A 7500-nucleotide genomic window follows, 5' to 3' on the forward strand; every position below is an offset into this window, starting at 1 on the left:
AAGAGAGCAAAGTAAAATTTCTTAAAAAAAAAAAAAAAAAAAGCATTGTACTTAGGACAAGCTAGAAATGCTGAATCCTGGGGCACTATTTCACACCTTCATATTGAGATGAAGGGACTAGCAATGTGTACATTGCAAGGTTTGCAGCTAGGCTTTCTTGGGCACCAAGAGTTCAGAGAATAGCAAAAGCCTTGCCTCACACATTTATAGTAGTACATGGAAATAATTTCATTGGCTTGCTAATGTGGTCCCTTTGAAGGAAAGAGGTGATCACTATCAAGGGGAAGCTGTATACGGGTACCACTTACATAAGAAACTATAAAATGCTCTACTTATTCAGGCTTGTCTACTCGGCGATTCCCTAGCATTTAGAATACAATGGCTCCAGGTAAATTTTAAAAGAAAAACTTAGCCTCAGAGGACAGAATCTTAATCCGTTTTCACTGTAGAGATAACTTAATTTTTGCCTTTCAAACTTTCTTTAAACACTGAGATGAAAATTCTTTTGGTGATAATTTTAAACATCTTTGGTAGAGGTGTTTAGCGATGTATAGGGATACTAAGAAGGCACAAAGGAAGATTTTTAAAGCCTGGTTCAGTTCTCAAGTCTAATCAACTTGTCTCACTGTTTTAGACAGACACTGGCTTTCATTAGCAACAGTTAGAATTGCTGTTGTTATTGGTGGTGTTGGTGGTGAAGGGGGAAGAGGAGGAGGAGGAGGATGTTTTGCTTTTTTCCGGTCAAGACGATGAGGTTGAAAATGAATAAATGGTCACCTGTGTTACAGAAGTCTATCTCACCTCTGAGCATTGTGGTGTTGTAGGAATTCGTTTCCCACACATCAGTTTAAAATGTACTGGCTTTGACCGGTATTGTAAGTAGAAGGAAAAAACGTGTATGAAAATCCAATGCTTGTTAACTTGTCATTTTGTGATAATTTCTAATTTTACAAAAAGCAATAGTGAAATAGTAAATCATAGTATTAGACTCGGCAGCATTGTAGCGAACTCTCTTACACAGATGTAACAGAACAAGCCAAAAGCTCCAATTAAGGAATGGGAAAAAGCAAGTACACTTCCCTCTATCTGGATTAGACCAGTATCTGTGTGATGGTCATTGGAAATTATTCCCATAAATAATATATGACTATAAATATCTCTTAAAGTATTTTTAATATAACAAAATATTCCATAATGAGTTAAATGCCATAGGAAGTGTGAAAAAATGTTAGCTTGAAATGTGATTCACTCTACAACTTCCCAACATCACATTAAACACTGTGTGTGTGTGTGTGTGTGTGTGTGTGTGTGTGTGTGTGTGAATGAGACAGCATTCTTCTGTCTATTTCAGGGGATCTTTGCATATCAAAGAAAACTTTTTCAACATCTGATGACTTCTACGATGCCAGAAGGACTGATTTGATGATCCAATGTAAAACTTATTTTAAAAACTGCTGTATGTCAAGGGAATTCTGGTTATCAATATTCTCCACTTCCTGTACAGAATACGTTTCCTTTTGGACAGAGGAGCCTTCATTCGAAGCCATATTTCATACAAATTTTATTCACAAATATTCTCCAACAAAAATGTCATACTACCTTGTGTTTTTTTAATTAGAATAAATTATATCATATGTCCCTTTTTCTTGGGTAATAAATACTTAACTTTTCATTTTGAGAGATATCTCTAACTGCTTGGGCTTATAAAAATGAGGTGAGAGTCACATTCTTACCACTGTCTCTTCTCCATGTTTCCTATTTTCCCTGTGAGAAGCAGTCCATGCACGTTGATAAATGTTTCTAATTAAACACTGGAAAAAGGACAACACTGTCCACAAATGGTCCTGCTCAAACTGGATGGCTGCATGAAAAGAAATGAAGATAGATAGGAGTCTATCACCCTGCACTCAACTCAACTTCAAATACCTCAAAGACTTAAGCATATGATCAGATATTCTGAATCTGATTGATGGGAGAGTAGAGGAGTCTTGAACTCATTGGCACAGAAATCCCTTTCTGGAGAACACAAATAACACACACACTAAGATCAACAATTAATAAATGGGACCTCATGAAGCTGACAAGCTCTCATATGGAAAAAGGCACCATCATCTACAGAAATCATAAGGCTACAGATTGGAAAAAGGTATTTACCAATTTTACCATTTATACATCTAACAGAGGGTTTGTATCTGGAATATACAAAGAGCTCTAAAAAAAAAAAAAAAAACCTGAACATCAAGAAAGCATACCAATTAAAAATGAAATGCAGAGCTAATCAGAGAGTTCTTAAAAGATAAAGCAAATGGCTAAGAAGCACTTAAAGAAATGTTCAACATTCTTAGCCATCAGAGAAATGCAAATTAAAACTGTTTTGAGACTTTTCTCTTATTTCAGTCAACATGACCAAGATCAATAAAAAAATGACAGCACATCCTGGTAAGGATATAGGAAAAGGAAACAATTAGTCATTGCTGGTGGGGTGCAAGCTGGTACAGCCACTATGAAAATCAGAATGGCAGTTCTTCTGGAAACTAAGAATTAATCTACCTCAAGATACAGCTATACCACTCTTTGACATATCCACAGCACTCTTCATCATACTAAAAAGAAACTTGCTCATACATATTCATTGCCATTCAATTTATAATAGCTAAAATTAAAACCAGCCTAGATGTCCATCAACTGATGAATGGATAATGTTAATTCAGTTGTTTATAAAAATGAAAACCCCAAGGTAAAAAGAATGGGACAAGCAAAAAATCATCCTGAATAAAGCATCCCAGACCATGTATGTTTTCATACATTAATGTTACGTGTTAAGCATTTGTTCTACTCTCAGTAAAACCTCAGAGGTTATATACTTATTACAGGATCAATAGTGAGTAGAGGATCTCCCAAAGAAGGGGAAATAGAGCAAAGTGTTTTTGGAGAAGTAACAGGGAAAGTAAACTAAGAAGATTAAACAGGGAAGATGATGGAAGAGAAGGGTAACAGAGAAAAATATATGTGTGACAGGGAGACTGACACTAAAGGCCTTTTGAAAAAAAATACATGGAAGCCTAATACTGGAGAACTATAGAAACTTCCTAAAGTACATGTGTATATGAAGGGAATCTAAATTAATGGAATTACAATAGGACGGGAGAGAGAATGCCCAACCAGACATCCTGTGCTATCAGGTAAAACCTCCAGTCCAGGAATGGGTGTTACATCTTGTTGAATCATTTGCCAAAGAAGTCCCATGTAACATCCCACACATCATAGGATATGCCAAGGCTATCTGTTGTTCTCTACAAGCTAATAATTAGGCCCTTTTGATGAAAAAACAACAACAATGCTTATAGAATACAGAGAAGCAAGCTCATGCTCAACGAAAAGTCTCTACCCTCTATTGGAAGGTACTCTTCACTCTACCAGGGGTGAAATGAAATCATTAATATCATCCAGCTTCAAACCCTGTCACCTGCAGTAGCAACCTACCTACAGGATCACTAGTACAATAATAGCACAGATGTTATGGGAGTAAACAACCACTGCTTTTTTGGATTTAAGGCTCACTCCACAAGATGGAACTCGTACCTAACAATTCTATATCTAGCCAAGAATCTGAGACTAGATAGGCTAGGAAGAAACCAACTACTGTTCTGCTAGCAGAGTATACTTAGAAATGCTCCAGTTACATATTGCTACATCCATAGATCAGTGTCTCTCAACCCTCATCAAGGAAGCTTTATCTTGCAATAGATTGGAAATAATACAAAGATACACAATTAAACAATATGCAAACAAAGACACTTTGAAGTATTCAGTCCTAAATGGGATGTCTTCATCAAACTCCTTCCTTCAAAACTTGGGGATCTATGGGAAAGATGTGGCAGGAAGATTTTATGAACCAGAGGTAATTGATGACTCCATGGAAGTCATTCCTTCCAGATGCAATGGGACTAATGTACTTATAAACTCACAGAGTCTGTGGTTGCATATACAAGACCTGCACAGGTTCACATATGAGGTCTCAGCACAGAAAGGGCGAAGTAAACATGGGTTCCCTTTCCTAAGAATCTCAAGAATCTATTTGCCATTGAATCTCACTGGCAAAGAAAAAAACCAGTTTTCTCTAATAGAATATTACTGGGTATATAAATTATATTAAATGACAGGACCCCATGCTAACGAGTAGTTGGACAACATAAAATCCATTAGGTGTTTCTTTTAATTTTTTCCTCCTTGTGTATGTGGTATGCTTTTAATTTCATTTTAACATTTTCTTGTTGCTATGTTGTTTATGTGTTTTGAGTTTTGTTTTTGTGTTTATGTGGAGATTTTTGAAAGAGTGTGAGAGAAAGACAAATGGAAGACATAAAGTTGGATCATTATACAGTGGAGAAAACTTGGAAAAGTTGTATAAGTGATAAACATGATAAAAATATAGTTCATTCAAATTTTACTAAAAATTTCAAAATATTAAAATCTGGGGAAAACAAAAGAAGGTGGAGGAGCATGAAGGTGATGAGGAGGAGGAGGGGGAGGAGGAAGAGAAGGAGGAAGAGGAGGACAAGAAGAACAAAACAAGAACAGGAAGAAAAACAAGAAGAAGGAGGAAAAGAAAGAGGAGAAGAAGGAGGTGGAGGAGAAGAGGAGGAGAGAAAGAGGAGAAAGAAGGAAAGAAGAAGAAGGAGGAGGAGGAGGAGGAGGAGGAGGAGGAGGAGGAGGGGGAAGGAAGGAAGAAAGAAAGGAAGGAAGGAAGGAAGGAAGGAAGGAAGGAAGGAAGGAAGGAAGAAAGGAAGGAAGGAAGGAAGGAAGGAAGGAAGGAAGGAAGGAGGAAGGAAAGAAAGAACAAGAAGAATAAGGATGAGAAGAAAGAGGGGAAGGAGAAAGTGAAGGAGCTGGAGACAGGGGATGAGAAGAAGGAGAAGGAGGAGAAGGAGGAAGAGGAGGGGTCTCTTCTCAGTACTAACTAGACTCACCAACTTAGGAAGGTTCATCACCGTCTCGACCTCTGCATCTTGAAAAAGAGTTTCACATCTTCCTCCAGCAACTTTAGGAATGTGTGTGTATGTGTATCTGTGTTGTAATTGGGTGTGTGCATGTGTAGAGGTATAAGATTGACTTCAGATGTCTTCTACTGTCTTTTCTATTGTTTGAAACAGTTTCTCTGAACAAAGAGCTCATTTATTAGCTAGATTGTCTTGCCAGTGAGTTCTGTGTCTTTCCTATTTCCATTGTCCACTTGCCTCAGCCACAGTTCCAAAAATTACCTCTTGCTATATCTCTTTTTTCATTGTTAAGGGCCCAACTAAACTTACATTTCTGGGAGAAAAAAAAAAATATGCTCTACCAGATTTCCACTCTCTTTGTTAAACATTTATGAATCCAAAGCATCTCAAAAATTTTTATTTGCTTGTCATAGGTGGGGGTGGAAGGAAATTCCTGGTATCTCTAAGTGTTGCAGTACAATATGTCCCATTGGAGTCAATGAATTGATGTTAACTTGCAGAATAAGATGCACTACCAACTTCTGACCTCATGGGCTGCTTATACCCAGCCATACAGTACACTTATGATTCATAAGTTCCTATCTTATCACTATTTTAACATTGTGTGATCATTTTAATTTCCAAATTTAAAAATTGTTTCAGAAATCACAATACTTCATAAAACTCAAGAGATAAAAAAGTGGGCAAAGTGATTGTTGCTTAAGTAGAGGAACTGGGTTCAGATCCCTAAGAACCATGTAAAACCTGGAATTCTAGTGTTAGTGGGTAGAGATGGGAATTTAGCCTAAATGACAACCATTAGGTTCAGTGAAACACCTTGTCTCAAAAAAATTAAGTGTAACATGTTAGTACAGGTCCAAATTGATATTGTCACAATGGAAATAAGCATAATGTTAAAAAAAAGGACAACTAGAAAAAATTACTAAATCTCCTTTATAATCTAACTATTTCTGCTCCTAAGTGTATATCAAAGGACTGTACTACAGAGATACTTGCTTATGAATAGTCACTGCTACTCTTTTCTCAGTAACTAGAAAATAAAAATAGCCTGGTTATCTATCAACCAATGAGTAGATAAAGAAAATATGGTATGCATACATGCAGAAAAATTTATTTTATTTTACTCCAAAGAAAAGTGAAATTATGAAATTTGAAGATAAATTTTTGGAACTAGAAAACTATGGCGAGTGAGGTAAATTAGATCCAGAAATTCAAATGTTACATGCTGTTTGTCATGTATGAATGTGAGCTGATGTGAATGTCTCTCAATCTTTAGATGTAGGCTGAACACAGAATACTTACTGAAGCCCCTCTTTGGAAGGCTGTTTTTATAATGCAGTAGATTCTGGTTAACACAGATACATATAGCTGACCAAAGTACAGAATGATGACAATGGACTACTCACCCCCAAATGAAATTCTACATAACATGTGAAAGACAAACATTACAAAAAAAAAAAAAAAAAAAAAAAAACCAGCCTCAACAGTAGGAAGAATGTCTTTACATATTCTGGACATGACAAGACTGTTAAACTCATGACCGTTCAACAGCTGTGTGAGATTGTGTAACCACACAATCTCAGTCTAGTCAGCATTTCAACATGAATGGTAGGAGGCATCAGAAAGCGGCTAGCCCTAACTTAGGAGCTGCAGGCAGTTGATGGATCTGTCAAAGTAAAAGAAAAACTGTTGCCAATGACTTGAAGAAAGTGGAATAGCTGGAGGAGAGTTATTGATACAGACATTCTGGAAAATAATTTCATACTTGTTTAAAAAGTTAAATATACAGACATCTAGGAATTTCAGGGTATTTTTTTTATATCAACTTAAGAAAAGTAAATACATGTCCACAAAAAAAAATGTATGGTTTGTTAGTACAATAAGTTATCACTTGTCAAATAAAAAAAGAAATGAAAAACTAATACACACTGCAATATAAGTATATCATCAAATTATTTTTCTAAGACAAAGTTATATACCGCCCCCCCCCCACACACACATACTTCAGGATTCCTTTTACATGAAGTTTCAAAAATTGTACAATACATAGAAACAGAAATAGTTATGCTTGCCTAGAGCAAAGAGGAGTGAGGTTGGAAAGGAAGGGAAATGACTGTGGGGTTTCATTATGGACAATGAAAATAATCTGGAATTAAAGAAAATGGTTACCCAAATTTATAAATATATTAAAACTCACTGAAATCTATACCTTAAAAAGATAAGTTTTATAGTATATCAATTACATATCAATTTTATAAGGCCATTAAAGTGAAGGTGAAGTCATATTCATATTGTCCAGACAGTTGTACACTTATATGATTTTGGTTTTGTTATATTTTTTATAAAGGACATAGTTTTCCTCATAATAAGCAGAAAAATTTTGGCTGTGTAGTAGAAAAAAATCCTCTCAATCTTTTATTAAAATCATCGTTCCTTACATAATTTAAAAGAATGATTTTCCCGCTAGCTATCTGAACATAGAATTCTTGGACTTGTTTTG

Source organism: Arvicanthis niloticus, chromosome 15, assembly GCF_011762505.2.
Source record: "Arvicanthis niloticus isolate mArvNil1 chromosome 15, mArvNil1.pat.X, whole genome shotgun sequence".
Taxonomy (NCBI): Eukaryota; Metazoa; Chordata; class Mammalia; order Rodentia; family Muridae; genus Arvicanthis; species Arvicanthis niloticus.